The sequence below is a fragment of the Sinocyclocheilus anshuiensis genome, unplaced genomic scaffold (genome assembly GCF_001515605.1).
Source record: "Sinocyclocheilus anshuiensis isolate Anshui unplaced genomic scaffold, SAMN03320099.WGS_v1.1 scaffold838, whole genome shotgun sequence".
NCBI lineage: Eukaryota > Metazoa > Chordata > Actinopteri > Cypriniformes > Cyprinidae > Sinocyclocheilus > Sinocyclocheilus anshuiensis.
The window spans coordinates 729,066-741,166 of record NW_015539915.1 but is presented as its reverse complement, the minus strand read 5'-3'; the positions used below and the strand labels follow the sequence as shown (position 1 = coordinate 741,166).

The following is a 12,101-nucleotide window of genomic DNA, read 5'->3' as shown; positions in this document are numbered from 1 at the left end:
GTTTACAACAGTAAGGGCAAAGGACACATTCCTTAAAACAAAAAATGCCAGAGGCAATGTCTTGCTGTTTAAGAAATACAACTCGTACATTTAAATGACTTCATTTCATCCCCTCAGCTTTTGTCTCTCATCATAAGTGCATGGACTATTCTTGCATACTGTATGTATCTGAGTTGCTATTGCCCCCAGTAAATTAGGTTTTTATTGGCCTGAACAGCTCTGTGACAGCTCCTGCTCTGTGCCTAATGCAGTTTAGACTAAGTGCTGTTGTGTCTGCAACCCACTAATGCTTTAACAGAATTCAATTAATGCATTTTAATGTGCTGAACGCCTTTTAGGAGCACAGTAGTACTGTTTAATTTCTAGAGCACTCTGTCAAAGGAGTCAATAGAGATTAGCACAGTAACTGGGGATGAACATGCTTTTCAAAATGCTAACCATACTGAGTTAGTAGGGCAGGGAATTTTTACTAATTAGATTGCTCTAATTTGATTATTCAACCTGGGAGGGACAGATTGTAAAGTATGTCCAAGGTACTGTATAAACTAGTCATGCACCACAAAGTGGCAGCAAACATAAACACCTATTCAAAAAACAGTGAGTCCATGGCATCCATCCTAATACATGGACACTGGAATAAAGATACATCACATTAATGTTTACATAACTTTAAATAGCCTATAGCCTAACTTCAATACAGAAGAATTACACTCATAAAAGTATTTCAGTGCTGAAAACTGGGGTTCATATTTTTAAAGGCTTAAAGCAACATTATCTCATCTTTCTAGCAATGTTAGCAGGTTTTTAAAAATGCATTACTGTCTCTATCTGACTTTGGACATGCATTCCATTCATGCTGCAAGTAAACAAAATGAATTTGGACAGATCGGATTATATCTAATCCCATATCAGACGTGCAGAAGTGACTTTGTACAGTAAGGTATTAATTACTCATTACATGTCACTATCTCCACATGTGTTGTTTATGAATTACTGTTTATATTTTATGTAGTTTACATAAATAATCGTTCCATCTGAACAGAATTATTGAAGCCAGACTGAAATTCTACTTAGACGAAACTAGAGATAGCCTATATGAACTACTGAAAACAAAACTGTTATGTTGTTTTAGTCTCAAAATATAAATATAAACTGATCATTATATTATATTATATTAATAATGTCGTCTTGTCGTGGTCTGCTCACTCACCTCCGAAAGCCTCTCCACCAGTCAAAGAGCAGCACAAACACGCGCCACAAAAACTTTTGCTCAAAGGAAATGTGAATCCACATGTTTCATAGCATTTCAGATCAATTTAAATGTCTTATTGATTTAATATTCCCCAAAATACGTCCATCGCGCGACCTTAAATCATTGTTAGCTTTAAATCACTGTACCTGCAAATCTGTCACCTAAACAACGTCACGGGCGTGTGACGGGTTGCCCCGCCCCTTCATGCATATTCATAATACTCACGCCATAATTACGGAGGAAAATACCAGTCTCAGAAATTGCCCAACCTCTTCATTCATATTATTCAGTATGCTTCTACTTTAGTAGCAGTAATGAAAGCTACTGAAATCTTAAAGCTGCAGAATCTGTGGCTCGTTTTTGTCATCCTTATTGATCTGTTAATTTAGGATAGCTCGAATGCGTACAGTGGAATAATCATAATGTTAAAGCCAATGTTTTTCTGACATATTTTGTCATTCTTTTTTTAGCATGTATGTAGTCTGTTTTATGTTTTTCTTGTTTAGTTGCATGTTTTATAAATATAGGCTAGCATACATTAAAAGTACCAGCATTTCCAATCATTATAGCTATAAAAAATAAGTAGAAATATTAGTAAATAATATCATATTAGTAAAAAAAAAAAAATTATAAGCATATTACAAAATAGACATTAATTCAACATCTGCGTTTACTTATGTGTTTGTTTATAGTCTATTTATTTTTACAGTGACCACGAGGGGGCGCAACCACACTACATAACGTGTCAAAACATAATTTAACCCTTGACAGTTTTTTCAGTGCGTGTTAAAACCTTTTTAGAGTCTATGGTTAAAACTAATATCGCTTCCTTCGTAGCACGTGTCTTTATCGAGATAATTAAGTATGAGCTTTCTTAATCCCTTTGAAACAACACCTTTACACACAGATCACAGCTAAGGTTATAGGTTAGAAACTCTCCATTACAGGATTAATATATTAATATTATACATTTTATTCTCAGGCCAGTGTGACTAAAGAACATTTTTATTAAATGTTAAAGTATTTGCCCAACAATAAGTAGACAAAGTTGACATATTGTTGCCTTTATTTTCTTTTTAATCATTTAAATACGCATACAAGAAGATATACTGTGTTAAAGGGGTCATATGATGCTGCTAAAAAGAACATTATTTTGTGTATTTGGTGTAATGAAATGTCTTTATGTGGTTTAAGGTTAAAAAAACACATTATTTTCCACATATTGTACATTATTGTTTCTCCTCTATGCCCCGCCTTTCTGAAACGGGTCGATTTTTACAAAGCTCATCGTTCTGAAAAAGCGCACACGGCGGCCTTGAGTGAGCAGAGGCGGCAGATTCGACGAAGGAGCGTCCGGAGGGCGTGCGGCAACCACATGTGACGACCCCCGGCTGGGCTCCGCTTCGTCCACGGTGAAAGCCGATCCGGCGATCCACAGCGCAAAGTTGTAGTATTTCCTCAGCGACCAGCACGAATCAGCTCCAGGCAAGACGAAGCAGATATCGTCCTCTTTTGGAAGACCAAACAAAGTAGTTTCGCTTTCACAACGAATCACACAGTGCCTTCATGACATGGCGACAGCAACAATTCTACAGCGAGAATAAAAGTTACGCCTTCTTTCTTTGCGTGAACATTTGGGCGGCGTTATGCAAATCTTCCCACATAGTGATGTAGACATGTGGGGGCGTCTTAGAACGAGCCGTTTTAGGTAGGCGTGGCTGACTCTTAACTTTTATAAAGAATATCTCTTTGGATTTGAGACTTTAGTCTTTGCAACTTTACAGATCTTCTTTATGCACCAAGAGCTTGTAACACTCCAAAGAGAAACGAAAAATTGAAATCGCATCATATGACCCCTTTAAATACATAAGATACAACATTATCAAACATTTCCATGAAAAAAGGTGTTTTTTTAAGGTGTTTAAACAATGTAGCTGTACCAGCTGGGATGGTATTCCTTCAAGTACTTCAGAGTGATTCCACAGTATATAAATATCGTATCACTCAGTTCCTTGGTATAGCAAAGTACCATGGTATTACCTGATACCACCACAGTTCTGTTTTTGTAAGGGAACTCAAACAGCAAATACAGACTGTGTATCTGACAGCTACAGTTCACTATGGTGTGTGCAGAGGCAATAAGCCCAAAATGAACCCAGTCATAAGTAGATGTGCCAAGAAAAGCAAATGTTAGGCAACACATTTAAAAAAAAAAAAAGATGACTTTATTAAAGCAGCATTTTCTCCCACATTTGATCTATGTGGAGCAAAATTCTCCCCAATACTTTTTCATTTCTGATTCACATCCAACTGCTGTCAATAATGACTCCCTATTGTCTGGTTAAACTGTGTACTCCACTGTCTTTTAATATGGGGTTCCATCTGCCTTGTTCTTTAACATGAAAAAACATAAAAGTTCTGTTATTTCAGCTGCACTACTGAATCATCCTAACACTCTTATAAATAGTGTTCAGGGAAAACATGTTAGTTATTGCCAAAGCTTTAAAAACCTGTTGCTTTTGAGTGCCAATGAAGTGGCCGGGATCCAAATGAAGGGGAAGAGAACATAGCTAGGTCAGCACTGGGGCAGTTTGGAGAAACTGTTGACTGATTCACTTAATTTTGAATGTCCATAATCGTCCAAACGAACACAAGCCTGTATCCTGTGATATAGAGCAGCGTGTTCTGGGCCATGTGTTTACTGCCATTAATTTGGCTGCGGTGGGTGGAGATCAACCGCTACATCAGGAAAGACTTATGGATCATTTTTCCAAATGTAAATGTGTCTTCAATGAAGCATGTTCTTAAAGGAGTGGTTCACACAAAAGTAGCTGATAATTTACTCACCCTCAGGTTATCCAACATATAGCTGAGTTTGTTTCTTCTTTAGAACAGATTTGGAAAAATGTAGCATTACATGACTTGCTCACCAATGGATCCTCTGCAGTGAATGGGTGCCGTCAGAATGAGAGTCCAAACAGCTGATAAAAACATCACAGTAGTCCACAAGTAATCCACACCACTCCAGTCCATCAGTTAACATCTTGTAAAGTGAAAAGCTGCACGTTTTTAAGAAACAAATCCATCATTAAGACATTTTTAACTTCAAACTCTTGCTTCCAGCTAAAATACATGTCTTTAATATATTGCTTCCTCCAGTGAGGAAGTTGTCTCACTTGAATCAGGAAAGAAGTATGCGCAGATCAAACATTGTTTACAAGTGAAAATGCTCTAAAACAGTTCTAAACAAATATGTTGGTGGATTTTGATCTGAGAGGATAACAGGGGATTTTCACTGGAGGAAGCGTTATTATGGATTATGGGCTCATATGTTGACCAGTAGTGTTAAAGTTAAAACATCTTAATGATGGATTTGTTTCTTACAAACACAGCTTTTCACTTCACAAGATGTCAATTGATGGACTGGAGTGGTGTGTATCACTTGTGGATTATTGTGATGTTTTTATCAGCTGTTTGGACTCTCATTCTGACGGCACCCATTCACTGCAGAGGATCCATTGCTGAGCAAGTGATGTAATGCTACATTTCTCCAAATCTGTTCTGATGAAGAAATAAACTCATCTACATCTGGGATGGCCTGAGGGTGAGTAGGCCTACATTTTAAGCAAATTGTCATTTTTGGTTGAACTGTTGCTTTAACTACACAAGTTTTACATTTTACAAACTATATGATCAGTTAATGTAATGGGACCTGAATATTTCAACTAAGTAACGCTAAGTTTTAAGAGCAAATGGGGTTGTTTCAAACACATTACTGACCCAAATGGTTGCATAACGAAAAAGAAGGGTAAATTTTTTCCCCCCAAAAGGCCTACTTTTTCGGAGATTACCAAATATGCAATGTCCCTGAGACTGCTCCAAAACCCACAAGTTCTGATTTGACAGATCAGTGTCGGCCTCCAAACACTCTTAATTATTCCAATATGCAGTGGATGGAAAAAGCCTGCTCTGGACCGAGTAACTGGGCTACATGCATACTTTATTCGTGGATCATGGTGTAGGCTGACACCAGATTACATAACAATCCACTTTTTTGGAGCTCTGACTGCCATGAGACAGGCCGTATCCGGAGTGTACGTAGACAGCAGGCCTCTGGAATAAGTCTGGGATTGTGCAAGAGCAAAACAGCTGAAACCAGACAGCAAACGCTCCTGCTAATACTGATATGTTCTCTTTGAAGTACATTTAAAGAGGAATTTTAACCATTTATAAACACAATATTACTGTTTTTTACTGTATTTTTTGATCAAATAAATGCATCCTTGGCCAGCATTAAATGCTTACTGACCCCACACTTTGGAACAGTAGTGATTTGTATATTTGGTAAATAAACTTAACATTCAAATTTCAGCATGCTGGGTTTATATAGAAAAAAATGGCTTCATAATGCCCCTGAAATGTATTTAGTATTACAGACTTGCTGTCTGCAACCAGAACAGAGCTGCGATCTATTTTTGAGAACCACTGCCCTAAAGCATTTAGCAATGGCATGTGTACAAACACAAACAAACATGTAAACACAATCTGACTGATATTCTAGATTGCATTCAAATTCAATCAACGTGGATCTGCATGCCTGCAAGACACTGCAGATGAAGGCTCTATACTATTAGACAGAGGCCTCAGTGCTCAGGGGAATTCCTCTGACATCTGATCTTCTCAATCTAGAAGCCTGATGGAGGGAAGGGCCAGCTGGTGGCCCTCAAACACTGCTCGGGATGAACAACTACATTGTGCATCCATTATATACATACAATGAAGAAAGAAAAGCACTTGTGAGAGAGGGCAACAGCAAAAATCTTAAAATTAATAGTTTTGACCTATTTCATACATGTGTGAATGTGTATATGTGTCAATTTCTATTTAACCAGGATAACAACAATAGCAGAGAGATTGGATATTTAGTGGTGTGGAATATCAAACAAATCCCCGTTCTTGTGTTTTTCATTTGCCATCATGTGAGTGAATGGATGTGTCTGTGATTGAGAAGGGAAAAGCTGATCTCTGTGCTGATACTAAAGGGATCTGATGTAAAGGAGATTAATGAAAGCCCCCATTTGTCTATTTCCATACCCGCCCACTAGGTGAGTCTCCTCCCAACAGAAGCTAGTGGAGGATTACAAGTTTAAATCCCAGGGGCAGAGACAATTACACTGATTAGACCGAAGGAGACACACAAGATGGACACAATAACAGGTTTTAGAGCCTGAGGTGTATTTATGGTGCTGAGGCACTATTACTACTGCTATTATTATTGTAAGTATTAAACTTCAGCACATCATTTGTCCCAGCTTGCAACTGGAGAAGTGAGCTACTACTATTCAAAGATATCAGATTAACTATTTTTATAGTAAAAAAAATCCTAAACACTTACATTAGGGTAGATCAATATCTAGTGACCAGAATGTTATGGAGACTTTGGAGGGTAGGTTGTTTTGTCCTGTATGCAACCACTTAGTAATGCCCAAACACCCTAGCAATCACCTAGTAAACACTCATCAACTATCAATTCCCTGTCAATCACCTTGAAATCCCTAGCAACACCTTAGTGACCCAAAAGACCCTCACTACTAGCAACAGACTAACAACCACTCCGAACTCCCTAGCAACACCTTAGTGACACAAAGACCCTACTAACTACTAACAACAGACTAACAACCACTCAGAACTCCCTAGCAATGCCTAAGTCACCCAAAAGACCATACTAACTACCTAGCAACAGACTAACAACCACTCCGAACTCCCTAGCAACACCTTAGTGACACAAAGACCCTACTAACTACCTAGCAACAGACTAACAACCACTCCGAACTCCCTAGCAACACCTTAGTGACACAAAGACCCTACTAACTACCTAGCAACAGACTAACAACCACTCAGAACTCCCTAACAACACCTTAGTGACTCAAAGACCCTACTAACTACTAACAACACACAACCACTCAGAACTCCCTAACAACACCTTAGTGATCCTAAAGACCCTACTAACTACTAACAACACACAACCACTCAGAACTCCCTAACAACACCTTAGTGATCCTAAAGACCCTGGCCCTGCTAACAATCTAGCAAAAGAACCACTCAGAACTCTCTAGCAACACCTTAGTAACTCAGAAGACCCTGTTAACGTTTGTATCACTAAGGTGTTGCTAAGCAATGCTCTGGCAACACAAGTTGGCAAGAGTTTTACACTGACAAGCACCAGTGACAATTTCTTCAAAAGTTGTTTTCCTAGGTTATAAGATTATTTATGAGAACCGTCTATGTACTGGATATTTAAGGTACCTTCACCTTAACAGAACTAACCATAACTCACAAACCCTACAAACGGCTGGACCTAAGTAACAGAATTGTGTAGATAGGGAAACATGTTCATCCCAAACACCACATATTATAGAATACTAACAATTATAAATGATTTACTGATATTATAAGCAGTTTATCCCAGCTGAGAGGATGTGGAGGGATATTCAGTGAGCATAATCTCTGCTGTGCTGATTTTGGAAAAAGACACAGCAAAACAGTCTGTCTGGAACATTGAGCAAGAGATGATCCAAGCTCTTTATCTCACTAAATGTGTGTGTGTGTGTGTGTGTGTTACTTAATGCAATTCTTGACTTAAACCTGAATACACACCAACTCATGGGGACTTGTGTCACCGTGGGGACTTAAATTGAGGTCCCCATGGGTACAAAAGCTTGATGAGAATGAAATGATACAGAATGAGTTTTTTTGAGATTGTAAAAATGCAGAAAGTTTTCTGTGAGGGGTAGGTTTAGGTGTATACAGTTGGTGTAGGCCGATAGAAAATACAGTTTGTACAGTATAAAAACCATTACGACTATGGAGAGTCCCTACAAGGATAGTGCACCAGACCTGGTGTGTGTGTGTGTGTGTGTGTGTGTGTGTGTGTGTGTGCATCCAAAATCAGGTCATTCACTGATTGATGTCTGAGGTCTTCCTAGATCGAGAACCAGGCAGACATTAGTGCAGCAGAAAACAGAAAGGGAAGACAGGAAGGGAGTGTTTGACAACCGTAAGGGAACAAATGCCATATTATGATAACCACCACCTGGAAACCGCACTTCCTGAAACACGTTCAACATCCTTTTTTCGAGAAAGTTTGCTATCAAACCTTTTTTATCGTAACTAGTATTATCTTGCATTAAATACTCCAGTTGATATCTCTGAATGTCCAGTGTTTGTGTTTTCTTTGTGTGTTTTCCGTGAAGCCAATCGCCACATGCACTCTCCGATACCTGCGACGTCACTTGCAATCGGTATATTAGTTATGTATATTAATAATGTAGAGGAGCATATTGAGTTTGGCCTTTTTAGTCCATTATGCCACATTATGCCACGTACGTTTTGCGGTATGGGAGGAAAATACTATATACATATTCATTATATTAATAAATTGTATATTTAATTTGATATTTTAATAGCATCTTAATACATTAAGCCATGTTAAGTGTTTATGTTTTTCTACAGGAGGAAAACGCTTAACGAGAGACTTTGTGCATTGCGTTCATATTCTGCTGTTCTGTGGCCACGGATTTGCGGGTCTTGTCTTTTTCTTGCAGGACCCTGTATGTTATAGTACTAAATTAGTTTTAATCATTTAATCACCACAGCGTCTTGTCTCAATTGGCAACACGCACGATTTGTGTCGATTGCAAGTGACGTCGCAGGTAGCGGAGAGTGCAAGTGGCGATTGCAAGTGACATTGTAATTTAGTTTATTTTTTCTTGTCTTCACCACCTGGCTACTGTTGTAAAATGTTGAGAGATTCAAACAAAAAGTAATAAAAAAATAGAACAAAATAAAAAATAAAAGACTGCAAGTGACGTCGCTAGCGGAAGCGCAAGTGTCTGAGAATGCAAGCCTGAGAGTGCAAGTGCGAGGCTGCAGCTAGACCCTTCTCGTATGAGCGGCTAAGACAACAGAGGTCTCCAACAGTTGTGTTTACCACTTTGGCCCCATTTCCACCTCTCAAGGCGGGCTGCTTTTAACAAGCCTTTAAAAAAAAAATACAGAGGCCCTAACGCACACAGAGATGCTCACCAGGGGAAGCCAACACACCTTTATCAGCACAAACGTCTATTAATGAAGTAGTGCATTGCCATAACAAAGCCATTAGCATTGCTTTCCATTAACATTATGGCAGTGGACACCGAACGTGTGTCAGCCATTCTCTACCATGTGAGGTCATCTGCTGTTTTTCTTCAGTGTAAGGTTGAGGCCATCTCAGGAGATTGTTTGTTTTTCTGGTGATTTGGCTGGCAGGAGCTCTGCGGTAGATGCTCTCACAGCTTCTGTGATTGTACTGCTGAGGCCCACATAAGGTTACCAGACTGTCTTGATGAGAGGACGAGATTTCAAAGTCTGTTCGAAAAGCAAAGAGCTCACTGTAGAAACCTTGATGAACTACATATAATAAAATTATGTACGTTTTAATCCTTTTTTTTCTCGAGCTACTCAATTTCACAATAATATCTGAAGCTAAAACTTCACGCTAAAACAAAAAACAAAACAAAAAATTATATTTCGCCGAAAAGAACGTTTAATACATTTTTTATGTTTTTTTTTCCTCAATGTTAATTTTACTGCATAGTAAATTTACCATTTTAATTTAAATTTTAATTAATAGAAATCAAAATCAAAACATACAACAGAAACTGCTTGGATTTATAAATACTTTACAATTTAAAACTGAAGTGTTTAATTTCAGTGCATCTAGACACCAAACTAAATTTCTAAGTCTCACAAACACTGCCTCTGTTTGCCATAGGTCAACAAACGGATTGCTATTGGTCGAGCAAAATTTTGTCACGTTGTGGTGGTCAGGATGCTTAAATAAACAGAATAATGTTTTGATTGTGCCACGAGCGCAGTGTTACATTTTCTGGGTATTCAGTTAATGGCTTACTTATAATTATCGCTGAATATTAAACTAAACAGTTTCTGCATATTAAAGAATAAAATGACATTTTAAAGGCACAATATGTAATTTTTCGCCACTAGAGGGCGCGTATTCAAAATAAACAAATAGACAAAGGCGTAGTTTGATGACGCCGTGACTAAGTGTGGAGTCATGGGAGTTGTGTTCTTCACCTCCACAGCCGATGCAATCCGACGGGACTCAGGCAGAAATCATGTTCATGGATGAGCTAATGATTTATTAACGTAGTAGAATGAAGCAGGGTGAGGCTTAAGCCGTCGAAGCGAAACGAGGTGCTGAACGAGCGCGACACACGGCTCGAAAGCAGCGGAGCTTTTATTATGCCACAGTCGACCGCTTCCGCTCCTTCCGGTCGTGCATATGTGGGGTAAAGCAGCGCTGTTTTATCATACTAGATACATTTGAAAGTTCTATTATAATGCTACTCTGTGCGGTCGTCACCGGTCTAATAAAACACACAACATATTAAAGTGTCTTTGGTGTTTCCATGTTTTCACGGAAATCGAGAGGTTATGACGTCATTGGCAGGCGACACAATGACACTATGGACACGGTCCGTGTCACTAGTTAAAATTGCTTATTTGTCTGGATTTAAACATTCTTCGAAACATTTGGGATAATGTAAGTACAAGTCAGCAAAATATATAACACTGTTCTAGTGGTTTTTGGATATTTTAATAAAAAAATCTTACATATTGTGCCTTTAACTTCAAATAATACAGCTTTTTTGCATTATAGTAATAAGTGTTAGATTTTTTTTTTTGCATTACAGTAAGGATAATTTGGGGAGGAAATATACTTAATTGTCATGAATTTTGTGAAATTGTTCCTTAGAATATTTACAGGGAATCTTTGTTTATGCTTTTGGGCCAAAGTACAGAGGAGATTATAACACACAAGGGAGTAATTTTATCACTTTTTTGGAAGTAAAATTTAGCTATGATATTGTACACAGATAAGATTACTGTAAACAAACATCCCAAAAACTCCCAACTGCAGTAGTGTCACCAGTGACTGTTGATTGTGACACTTTTTTACATGCTGTGACACAGAAGCTGTTGCTCTGTACCCTGTTTTCTTACTTTTATCACTTTGTGTTGGAAAGAGATGGAGCGAATGAGACACGGAGAGAGAGAGAGCAAACTATGGGAATGAGATCCTGTCTGGTTGAGGTTGTTCTCCTTCAGTTTCCCTCTCTTCATGAAAGTCCCTCCCTCTTCCCTGTTGTTTTTCCTGGCCAGCTGTACTTTACTGTTCCAGCTTTGTGTGCGTGTGCATGTATGCGAGCTTGAAGAGTTGCACTCCTATCCACTCCCTTTCCCTTGAACACATACACACACAAATGCTCATAATGAACAGACGTGTCTGCATGGCTGCACAATGAGGCTCTGTTGGAATGTTACTACACTCTAACTATGTGCTCTTTAAAGTAAGTGGTAAACAAATTTGGATCACGTAGGAGGCGGAGGAGGATCACAACAGCGCTGAAATGTAAAGGACAAAGCCATTTTGCAGCCCATCCTGTTTGTATCATTTTTACCTTCCCCTCTAAGGACTCTTCCAGCCACCTGCAGCTCCAAAAATAAATTTTAAACATTATTTTGCTTGCAAAGTCTTTACAATATTAATATTTTGATTAATTTTAAATTCAAAAACTTTAGTATTAAATATTTAACCAATTTTTAAAAATATATATTTTCTTAAGATTATTAAAAAAAAAAAACAGTGCATTATTTATTCTCTCTTTTGTTTTGAACCCAAGTGACTTTCTTTCTTCCATGGACCACAAATGAGGATTTTAGGGATTGGTTTAATTTTCCAACCTGGCACAAAAGCTACAGCAGAGGAAAATATTTTCAGTTAATA

The 12,101-nt window shown here is 38.2% G+C and overlaps 1 pseudogene; it reads right to left on the bottom strand.

Moving 5' to 3' along the window:
• The window catches only part of LOC107686485 (chondroitin sulfate proteoglycan 4-like), a 14,300-nt pseudogene extending 12,818 nt beyond the window's left edge, over positions 1 to 1,482 (bottom strand).
• Between the last annotated feature and the right edge of the window lie 10,619 nt (positions 1,483 to 12,101).